Raw genomic sequence first — 11238 nt, 5'->3', positions numbered from 1 at the left:
TTTCTCGGAATACAGAGGCACAACCCACAATATCATGAGCGTATCAAGCAGCTCTGTTTCATTGTTTCATCCTGAGTACACTCTGCTGGGCTGAGCTGAGTCCCACCCCTCCCCCTTTTCATGGATGGGTCCAGGGGACTGGTTCTGTGCTTGGTCGCTTTTCGCTTGTGGGAAGGACACCCTGTCCCCGATTCTGAACCCACCCAAGCACTCTGTCTCCTGGCCCCTGGTTCTGAATGCCTCAGCTCTGGATCCCGTCCCTGCTTTTGAAGCCGGCAGCTCTGATTTATTCATTATTTTATTTTATTTTTGATGAAGATCTGTCATGGACCAGCACCCCACTGTGCCGCAGGGGGTCTCAAACTTCATTGCATCGCCCACCCCCTTCCGACAACAAACAAATTACTACATGACTCCAGGAGGCGGGGGACCGAAGCCTGAGCCCCACCACCCCGGGCTGGGGGCCAAAGTCTGAGTCCCACTGCCCCAGATGGTGGGGGCTAATAACCTAAGCCCCGCCGCCCGCAACTGAAGCCCTCAGGCTTCGGTTTTGGCCCCGGGTGGTGGGCTCGGGCTTCAGCTTCAGCCCCCAGCCTCCAGCACGTCTAACGGCAACCCTGGCGATCCCATTAAAACGGAGTCGCAACCCACTTTGGGATCCTGACCCACCGTTTGAAAACCGCCGTGCTAGGGGCTGTGCAGACACTGAACAAAATGATGGTCCCTGCTCCAAAAGACTTCCAGCCTAAGCCTAGGTTACGTCTACACAACAGCCTGTGTCGGCGAAACTTATGTTGCTCGGGGGGTGTGAATACCCCACCTCACCCCGAGCAACGTAAGTTTCACCAACGTGTCCTGCTAACATAGCTTCTGCCACTCATAGGGGTGGGTTTTTTATGCCAACGGGAGCGCTCTCCCCCATCTGCATAGAGCGTTGTCGTATAGTGCTGTGCGTACGGACATCCTGAGACAACAGAAAGGTACTGACAGCATGATGAGGGAGTTCAAGGAAACACTTTGACAAGTTTGATCAGCAGGATGGGCGCTGATCACATCAGCACACCCTTGTAGAGATTTTTGCTCTGTGCGATCTAAGGGTACGTTTACACTTACCGGGACGGTCGACGCGGCGAGTTCGACTGCTCGTAGTTCGAACTATCGCGTCTGATCTAGACGCGATAGTTCGAACCCCGGAAGCGCTAGTTCGAACTCCGGTACTCCACCGCGGCAGGAGGAGTTGCCGGAGTCGACCTTGGAGTCGCGGAGTTCGCTTCCGCGGCGTCTGGACGGTAAGTAAGTCGAACTAGGGTAGTTCGAATTCAGCTACGTTATTCACGTAGCTGAATTCGCGTACCCTAGTTCGACCCCCGAGCTTAGTGTAGACCAGGGCTGAGATATTCACTCCCCTCCCAACCAGGGGTCCCTTGCAATGTCCCAGGGGCAGCTGCTTTCTCAGCTAGTCGGAGGAAGCTGCCTGTGTGACAGATTTGTTTTCCTTTGTAGCTATGCATCATGAGTGGAAAGACAGACTCAGAGGGTGACTGGGGAAGAAGTGACACAGACATAGAGAATGTTATCTCACAATATTCAATGTGGCACTTGATTTCCAGCCCCTGGAGATAAGTGTCAGGCGAGAATTCAGCTTTCATTTTTAAAAAAAGGATGTTTTTAGCTCTCATGATTGTGGAGTAAAGCATGAAAATGTGACCAGATACCATAAGGCAAAAAGAGAACCCCAAATGGATTGCTGCTTATATTTGGGTGGAAGCTAGGAGCCCTAAGCTGCAGACCAGGACTCCATTGTGCTAGGCACTGTACATTATTAGATTTATTATGGTAGTACCTAGCAGCCCAGGTCTTGGACCAGGGACCCTACTGTGCTAGGCACTGTACAATTTTTTTTAAAAAAATCTCATCATTTTTAAGTGGGTCTTGTGATTTTTTTTGTGAGGCCCTGGGGGGCCCGGCCCAGGCTGCAACCCCCATGAGATTGTATGTGTGGGAGGGGGCCTGTGTTACAAGTCCGTACTCTGTGTGAGCCATTTCGGGGGGTTCCTGAGCCCTGGTGCCCCACAGGGCTAAGCCCAGCACCCTGAGGGGCAGAGGCCCCACCCCACCCCCCCATCCAGTAGCTGAAGCCTGGAGCCCGAGACCCGTCCATGGTGGGCCCTGGAATTTGTATAGCACATTGGGGGGAGGTGGGGGCTCAGAAAGAAAGAGGTTGAGAACTCCTGCCTCAGGGGACAGGAGATATTCTCCCCTTCCCCCAGGAGGGCAATCCCCCCACCAGCCCGTACAGAACAGAAAATGAGTGAGTTTTCCTTTAACATCATATGGTTCACGCCCCTGGCTGGAGACACCTGATTTCTCAGAAACAGCCTGGCTGCTGGGGAAAAGGAAACTAGTTAGTTTCATGGTGGGAGGAGGAGGAGGGCGGGACTAACAGAGGCCAGACGGGGACTAGCAGGAGATACCAGGCTTCTTGTAAACAGGCTGCCCTGGGGAACTGCAGTGTCCACATCACCGCCCCTGAACTGAGGTTGAGAACAATGCCCATGCAGAGCAGCCCAGAGAGCGGCTGGGTGGAAATGCACCCAAGTCCTTTGCGTGGCCAGGGGCGGCTCTAGGAATCAGGCTGCCCCAGGCAGCGCGGTGCGCTGCGCCGCCCTTCCTCGGTCCCGCGGCGGGTCCTCTCTTCCCGCGGCTCCGGTTGAGCTCCCGCGGCAGGTCCCCCGGAGCCCCGGGACGAGCGGACCTGCCGCAGTCATGCCTGCAGCAGGTCCGGTCGTCCGCGGCTCCGGTGGACCTCCCGCAGGCATGACTGCGGCAGGTCCACCAGCCCAGCCTGCCGCCCCCTAGATTTGGCCGCCCCAGGCACCAGCTTGGTTTGCTGGTGCCTAGAGCCGCCCCTGTGCGTGGCAAGGCAAGTGCTGCCACAGTGTAACAGACGGATCCCCTCGGGTGTCTCCGAGGTGGGAACCACGTGCCTAGGACGGGCCTGCGCATGCTGCTGGTCCTTTTGTCTGTGAAAGTAGAATGAATTATATTACAAAAATAGATAGGATTAAAGAAATGCTGTCTGTACCTTTAAGGAAAATCGCTGGAATGCTGAAGTCCAGGTGTCAGGAAAACAGACATTAACATAAAACATTTGCACCGTTTAAGGGCAATTGTTGAAGCATTAGCCTTAGATCGATAGGAGTTAGTAAGGAAGTAGGATATGCATGCTATGCCCCAGGTGAATTTTGCTGTTTTACTCTTTTGTCCCTTTGTTTGATTTCCGCTCTTTTATCTGTATAAATAAGACTGTGTGGGCCTTGCATGGCCACTCACATTATCTGAGTGTTATTGGCGGAGCGCTTTGCTAATAAAAACAGAGTGGTCTGACAAATTGTGAGTCTTGATTCTAACTTTGACATGTCCTACCTGTGCCTTCCCGATCCGACAACAGCTTTCTCTGTAGCTCGGCCAAATCTTTCTCCTGCCCTCAGCTCCAGGCTCGGGTTTTCCCGGGTGATCCCTGTTTCACGATTCCCGAGCGCTTGAGGCAGTCGCTCTCACGCACCCTCGGATTTGGGAGCAGTGCAGGAGAAAGTGACTCTGGGGCTCCGTCTACACGAGGGGCTTGTAGAGGTCTGCTGAGGCCTAGCCGACCTGAACATGTTCCCCACTCAAGCCCTAGCGCGGGATTGGGCAAACTTTTTGGCCTGAGGGCCACAAGTAGGTGGGGAAATTGCATGCAGGGCCATGAATGTAGGGCTGGGGCAGGGGGTTGGGGTGAGGGAGGGAGTGTGGGGTGTGGGAGGGGGTGTGGGGTGCAGGAAGGGGCTCAGGGCAAGGGGTTGGGGCGGAGGAAGGGGTGCGGAGTGCAGGAGGGGGTTCAGGGCAGGGGGTTGGGGGTTCAGGGCAGGGGGTTGGGGTGCAGGAGTGGGATCGGGGCAGGGAGTTGGGGTTCAGGGTGCAGGAGGGATTTGGGGTGCGGGCTCCAGCCTGGCACCGCTTGCCTGGAATGGCAGTGGGGCGAAGACAGGCTCCCAGAAGTGGCCCGCCCCACGTCCCTGTGGGTTCCACACCTGAAGCTCCCATTGGCCGGGAACGGGGAACCGTGGCCAATGGGAGCTTTGGGGGAGGTATCCGCAGGTGGGGGCAGCGCACGGAGCCTTCTGTTCCCCCTTCCCCAGGGGCTGCAGGGACATGGTGCCAGCCGGTTCCAGGTGTGGAGCGGGGCCCACGGCGCCACAAGGGGGGCAGTCCCATGGGCCATATCCAAAGCCCTGAGGGGCCAGATCCGGCCCACGGGCTGTAGTTTGCCCACTCCTGCCCTAGTGGGTCAAGTCATTTTTGAGCCTTGCCCCAAACCAGACACGTCCCCCGAACCTGAGTCAGCGCCAGCGCCGCCTTCTCCTTGGGGCTCAGCATGGTGGAGGCCTCCCGCTCCCTGGTCCTGCCATCCTTCTGGTCACCTGCTGCCCATGGAGTTGCCATTGTCTGCCAGTCACGACCGCCTTGAGTCTCAGCACACACAGCCTCGGCAACCTCACTCCACAGTCAGCAGGAGCAGGGCATGCAGCTGCCACCACGTCGGCTCCACGGGCAGGAGGAGGTGATCAGAGACTACCCCAAGAAAGTCAAGCTGGAAGCCTGATCCTTGTAGAGGGGTCCCGTTGGGTTTGGATGGGGGTGCAAGGCTCGGGGCAGTGCTTCTCAACCCATGGCCCGTGGGCCCAATCAGCGCACCACTGGGACTCATGTGACATCCTCAGGGCCATACAAGTAGTATCAGATGCAGCTCACATAACACATTGTGGGCCACATATGCAGCCCACTAGGGTGAATAGGTTGAGAACCACTGATCTACGGGCTTGTGCCCAGTGGGTAAAGCACAGGATTGGGACTCAGCAGCACCTGCCACTTTCCTGCTGGGTGACCTTGGGCAAGGCCCCTCCCCTTTCCATACCTCAGTTTCCCCATCTGTAGAATGGGAATAATGATCCTGCCCTCCATTGGAAAGCACCTTGAGATCTGCTGATGCTCAGAGCTAGACGTGCTTTGCCACTGTAATCAATCAAACTATCGTTAAAATGTGTGTGTGGGCAGGGGGGGAGCTAGCATTAACTCAGTTGTACCAGCATAAAAGTGCTTATACCCCCCGTTTATTCTAGTTTAGGATGTAAAATAGACTATACCGCTATAAGGGCCCTTGTGTCTTCACAAGGGCTTAGACCAGCATATCATTAAAAATCACACCCTTGTTATGCTGGTATAGCTTTTCTGGTATAGGTCAGGTCTGTAGTAAACCAGCCCCCCACATGATACCAGGTGTTCTGGGAAAAGGGCCATTTTGACAGTATAGTGGTGGTCACATTAGAGCAGTGGTTTCCAGTGGCTGCACCTGCGGACGCGGCAGGGACACAAACTGGCCCGGCCTGCCAGGGGCTTTCCCTGCACAAGCGGCGGAACAAGTTTGGGAACCACTGCACTAGCGGCTTTTGCTGACGCAGCTTTGTCCAATGGGGACGCACACTTTTTTGTACCCTTGAGCGACTCAGCTGTGCCAGCAGATGTCTGTAGCATAGACTTGGGCCCTGTCTCAGTCCTCGCAATGTTGGCTCAGCTGCTCCTATCTGGAATTGAGCTGGGCTCCGTTCCTTCTAACATAGGTGATGAGGGGCTGTCTCAGCTTTGCACATTATTATTAATCATTTTGTATTATTACACGGCCTGGGAGCGCCAGTCACGGAGCAGGACCTCGTCGTGCACAGATGACCTGTGCCTGCCAATAGCGGGGAGAGGGGGCAGAGTGAGGGCGGACGGCTTCAGTAGTGTTACTGAGCATGCTCAGTCCGTGTGAGCAAGCTCAGTACAAGCCAAGCAGCTAATATGGTGACCTCCCATGCCCCTGCATGTGTCGCCTCTGCCATCGTGCTAGGTGCTGCACAAACATAGAACAAAAAGAGGTTGCCCCAAAGGACTCATTGCGTAAAGGCAGGTCTATGCTACAAAATTAAGTCGAACGCGCTTAGGTGAGCATACAGCCGCTGCAGTGCTGGTGTGTGTCTACTTCGCTCCTGGTGTAGACAGGGCTATAGCTAGGGCGACGTAAGCTGCCTTGCATCGGCCTAACTCTGTAGCGTAGACCAGGCCTACGTGTAAAACGAGGGACAATGGTTAGCTACAGACAGGGGAGCACAAGGAAACAATGAGCCAGCACTGGGCAGCACCGGTATCAGGTTTACAATGGCACCAGTGGTGCTATGGAGCCAGGCCCATGCTCAGAAGGGGCCCAGGCCTGCTGTGCTTGCACTGTGCCCTGAGACCCCGCCAGCCCACTGGCTCCCCCCCACCATGCCCATCACTTGCTCCTCTCTGCCCCCTGGCCCCACCCGCCGTCTCCTCTCTGCTCCCTGGCTGGACCCCAGTGCACCTCCAGCTCCAGCCAGTCTCTGCTTCCCACCACCTGTGGGGCCCCATCTGTCTCCCCGGAGCTGAGCCGCCTGGGACTGGTGCAGAAACCTGGCCAATATTGGCCAGTTAGCAGGGGGGACAGTGTGGGGGGCTTGGCTGGGTTCCTCCAGGCAAGTGGGTCCTGAGGGAGCCCGGCCGGGGCAGTCCATGGCCTCGCTGATCACAACACTCCCAAGGGGCCGGGGCGATTCCCTGCCCCAGAACCAGCTCTGGCTGCACTGGCAGCTCAGCCCGGCAGACACAGTCGCCTTCCAGCAGGGCTGGTGAGTGGGGCCGGGAGGCAGGGTGTGGGGGAGGGGGTCTCTGGGGTATCTGGGGGGATGCTGGGCTGTGAGGGGGTGGGGAAGATCTGTATGTTGGAGCACTAGGGAGTGGGGGTTCTGTGTGGGGTGCTGGGTGGGGCTGTGGGCAGGGGACACTGGGCAGGGGTGGTGATGTGCAGGACACTGAATTTGTGGGAGTTCTGGGGGGGCGCTGGGCATAGCGGGTCTGGGGGGGGCTCTGGACATAGGGAGTCAGGGGGGTGTTGCAGAGGTGCTGACTTTCTGATTTCCCTGGGGGTGCTTGACCTCTGCTCTGCCCCAGGCCCCCCCCACTCTGTGTGGTGTGACATGGGCCCTCCCCCGAGGGGAAGGGCCATGCTGGCAGCACAGGGCCGGGTGGGCCATTTTGCATCTGGCAACTGCCAGTTTCTAAATAAGCCCTCGCAGTGGGCTGGGCGGAGCGGGGCTGCCCCTGCCATGCCCCATTGCCCCTGGCTGGCCCCTCTCTCCGGGCCATGCTCCTTTGCCCCCATGGGGACCCACAAATACGTTTGGTGCTGGGCCCACAAAAGGTTAATCCAGCCCTGGATAGCGCGCTGGACAGTGATCTCAGCCTGACAATTTTTTGGTAGGCATCACAGCAAAGGAGGAGGTTGGGGGGGATTTGATGGTGAAGATGGATGACGAGTGAGGTTTGTAGATGTTTATGGGGAGTGCCAGGGGCAGCCTGGGGGAAAGCATGAAGGTTCTTGTTTGAAAGATTACCAAGTGGGGAACGGCGGCTGCCATCGCGGGCCCATCGGCGATGGGAGTAGTCGGCAGCTCGATAGCGAGTGAGAGATGCTAGGTAGGGTGGGGACTGGGAGAGCGCTGCATGGGGATCTGTACTGCCCGGGGACTCGCTCTCATGCTGTATGTTTGGATCTAACACGATCAGTATTTTTTGTTTTCATTGGGGTTGTTTGCTCCAGTGGTCAGACACTTGGTGGTGAGGTCGGACCGAGAGTCATGGGACTGGAAGATGATTTCATTGGAAAGTTTGTGTCTTTCTTGCTGTCTGTGTCTTCCCCCCCCCGCCCCCCTCTGTATCCTGCTCTGAGAAGGATCTAGCAGCCACAATGAACCAGCAACACAACTTGAGCAACCAGTGTGCTCCTGTGACTAAAAGGGCAAATGTTGTTATCCTTTAGATGTATAAACAGGGGAGTAACGGGAAGGCATGAAGAGGTGATGTAAGCTCCGTACGGGCCATTGGTGAATACTCCGCCCAGCTGTGGTGTCAACATTTTAAAAAGGAAGTTGAAAATTTGGAGAGGGTGAAGAGATTAGCCTAAAAATTATTCAGGGGCTGGAAAAAAATGCCATACAGTGAGAGATTGAGGGCTCAAGTTTGTTCACGTTAAGATCAAGAGGTGACGTGATCACAGTGTATATGTACCATCCTGGAGAGAAATTACCAGGTGCTAAATCGTGACTCTACTGGCGGAAGGTGGAACAAGAACCAAGGGCTGGAAGTTAAACAAAGCAACTTCAAATTAGAAATGAGGCCCGGCCAGCTGTTTGCGGACTCACGCAGACGTCACCACCGAATGTGGACTCGGTTCTTGTCTGGGAGGTTTTCTTTGCTTCCATCAATGCTGCAGGCTTCTTTAAAAAAAACCCAGTAATGCTTAGGGGCTGCAGACTCAGTTCCACTTTGTATGAAGAATTGGAGCAGGGGGACTAGACCCGCCGTCTCCCATCTTCTTAGGCGGTTCACTAATGATGAAGCTTTAGTGTCATTTGCTCTCTTATTCACTCTCTGGCCCAATGACTCTTTAGTTATTTCTCCACAGTGGAACAGCTTCAGGGGAAGCTCCACATCAGCATATCCCATAGCTCAGTGCACTCACCTGAGTGGTGGGGAAACCCTGTTCAAATATTATCCTCCCCCTTGGGCAAAGGGGGAATTGAACCTACATCTTCCACATCCCAGGGGAGCATTCTGAGTGGGGTCTGAGCTAATAGGCCTGCTCAGAGCAGGCCTACTAGCTCTGACCAGATCTTCCCCTGGTTCGTGGATCATTTGACTAATGAGATGGAGAGGAAAACGTGTGTAACGTGGGTGAACAACGTGTACGGGAGTCATGGGAACAAGTGACAAGACTCAGGGGGTGGGAGTGCTTGGAGGGGTGAGATTGATCCATCAGGCTGTGGCACATTCTCTCCGGGGAAGCAGTCTCCATTAGTGGAATGGCTTAAATGGGACTGGGCGAAGCCCTGGAGAATCAACTGTACGGAACAGTCTTGCATTACTTGGAGGGTGACAAGATGGGATCAAACCCAGGCTCTTGCATTGTTGATTTCTTTGTAAGCTTTCACGTGTTAGTTCTTCTTGTGGTCAGCTGCAGATCCGGCGTTCTCTGTGTAGCAACTCAAAGCCGCCACAGGCAGAAAACAATTTCCTTCCCCCCTCTCTTATCGCCAAGCTGAAACAGAAAACAGAATTTAGTGTCTACATATAGTTACAGAGTGAGACGCACTCAAGTGCCCGGCAACAGGAAGAATGGTGGAAGAGAGCTACTGCGGGTCAGATGCTCGGCTGGTGTCAGCTGGTGTCACTCCACTACAGCCAGTGCTGAGCTGCATTAGCTGATATTCTGGTCCTACATAAACACAAGGGCTCCGGATTTTCCTTTCCTGAATCCTTTTCCCTTTGGAGCCTAATCTCTTTCCTGCCAGCGATGGAACAAGCCAAAGGGGAATATCGAAGGGATAGAAGGGTGCAGGCCTGGGGGGAAGGGACGGGAAGTGGCTGGGAGTTTTCTAGTGAGGAACTGATGGGGCTGGTTTTCCATTCATTTACACTAAGGTAAATCGGGAGCAACCGCACTGCAGTCAGAAGAGTCACACTGGTATGTGAAGAGCATCTAGCTCAGAATCTGCCATGCTCCTCTGGTTCCTGCTAACGGTCAGAATTCTGTGTGGACGGGGCTAACTTGCTGGCAAGCACAGTCCATCCGTGCCCAGCAGAATTGACACAGCTTGATTTGACGGAGATGCTGGTTCTGTCCTGCTACCTCAGGTCGTGAAGTGGATTTGCTCATTACCCGAGCTTTTCCTTTACTTTGCCTTTTGGTGCCCATTGTGACGAACGAAGGCTTCACTGCACCGGCCAGGAGGCAAACTCCCCATAGAAACAGGCCATCGGTTTAGCGACACAGGGCATTATTATCTGCCTAACCCCGGCGTGTAGACGCCCCTGCTGAGATCAGGGCCCTTTGGGGCACGGTTTAGAAAAGCCTTTTCAACCAGTGACTCCAAGTGTCCACACGGCGGCGCCAGAACCTCAGAAACCCTCCCCTAGCCATGCCCCCTGTAGGCCCCCGGTGTAACTTGATCCTCTTCTGGCTTGAAAGAGACATTTGGTTCCCATAATGCAGCAGGAGGTGGATTTAAAGGGGGAAACTTCTTGGAAGGCAGCCCAGAAACGTAACCCTTTCCGTGCCGACGTGACTGCCTTTACTGCTATGCGCAATGATCCCCAGCTAGTGTAACGGGCATAATGGTTCCGAGGACGGGGGCGTACATTAGGGTGACCAGACAGCAAGTGTGAAAACTTGGGACGGGGGGTAATAGGCACCTTTATAAGACAAAGCCCCAGATATCAGGACTGTCCCTATAAAAGCAGGACATCTGATCCCCCTGGCACAGACAGACAAAGGCAGGATTATTTCCTAGCAGGGAGGGGGAAGCCCTGGGCATGCAGAGCTTAAGTGACTTTGGCCAAGGTCACCCAGGGAGTTGCTGGCACCGGTGGTATTTGAACCCAGGTCCCCAGGCCAGTGCCGTCACCGCAAGGCCGCCTTTCCTGACCCCAGGAAGGGGTTTGAAATGGGGCCCCTAAGAGGAATGGTAAATAGAGAACGTGGGGTGCAAAAAGGAAGGAGAAAGTTGTTACCTCCATGGCTCCCTGCAGCCTGGTCCCAGCATCCTCAGTGCTTCTCCAGCTGGGTGTCGCTGCTGGGTCAGACTCACGGTGCCAATTCCAGGCAGAGGCACCAGCCTGGCCTCCTGCCCGCTCCGTGCTCCCCATTGGATCCGGAATCCGAGATGTAGCAATCGGGGGCGGGGAGGTATCGTACATTTCCCCCCTCCCATTGTTCTCTTCATCCACACGAACAACCAGCACGTTCAGTGGCGTCATAAAAATTCCATCTCCCCAGCTCCAGGAGAGTCCGCAGGTGCAGATCCCCAGCTGCCGTGTCCATCAGATGTAGCCCCACTTAGGTCTGTCTACACCAGCTGGGGATCTGGCTCATTGCTGGTGCAAATACTCACCTGGCGGGCGGATCAACAATTCCCCGATAATCCTCTACAGGCTGAAAAATAAACCGGCTGAGACTCTTCTTGGCCAGATCAGCGTGTACAAGCCCCAGCTTGCCCCGTTTGGGGGTGTAGAAAGAGCACCATCCCCTTTGAGCTGCAGAAGGGTGCGAGTCTGGGCTAGTCAATTTCTTTTTAATCGGCC

General features: G+C 55.3%; 1 long non-coding RNA gene across 1 annotated transcript; it reads right to left on the bottom strand.

Moving 5' to 3' along the window:
• Positions 1–7961: 7961 nt before the first annotated feature.
• Positions 7962–11238, bottom strand: LOC120392428. The gene is made up of 2 exons (XR_005591690.1): positions 10669–11238; positions 7962–9196 (listed from the first exon to the last, which is right to left on the bottom strand). It is a non-coding gene; the product is annotated as an uncharacterized LOC120392428 (long non-coding RNA).

Source organism: Mauremys reevesii, unplaced genomic scaffold (assembly GCF_016161935.1).
Source record: "Mauremys reevesii isolate NIE-2019 unplaced genomic scaffold, ASM1616193v1 Contig1, whole genome shotgun sequence".
NCBI classification, from domain to species: domain Eukaryota; kingdom Metazoa; phylum Chordata; order Testudines; family Geoemydidae; genus Mauremys; species Mauremys reevesii.
The sequence above is the reverse complement of the archived record's forward strand: the minus strand, read 5'-3'. Positions and strand labels throughout refer to the sequence as shown.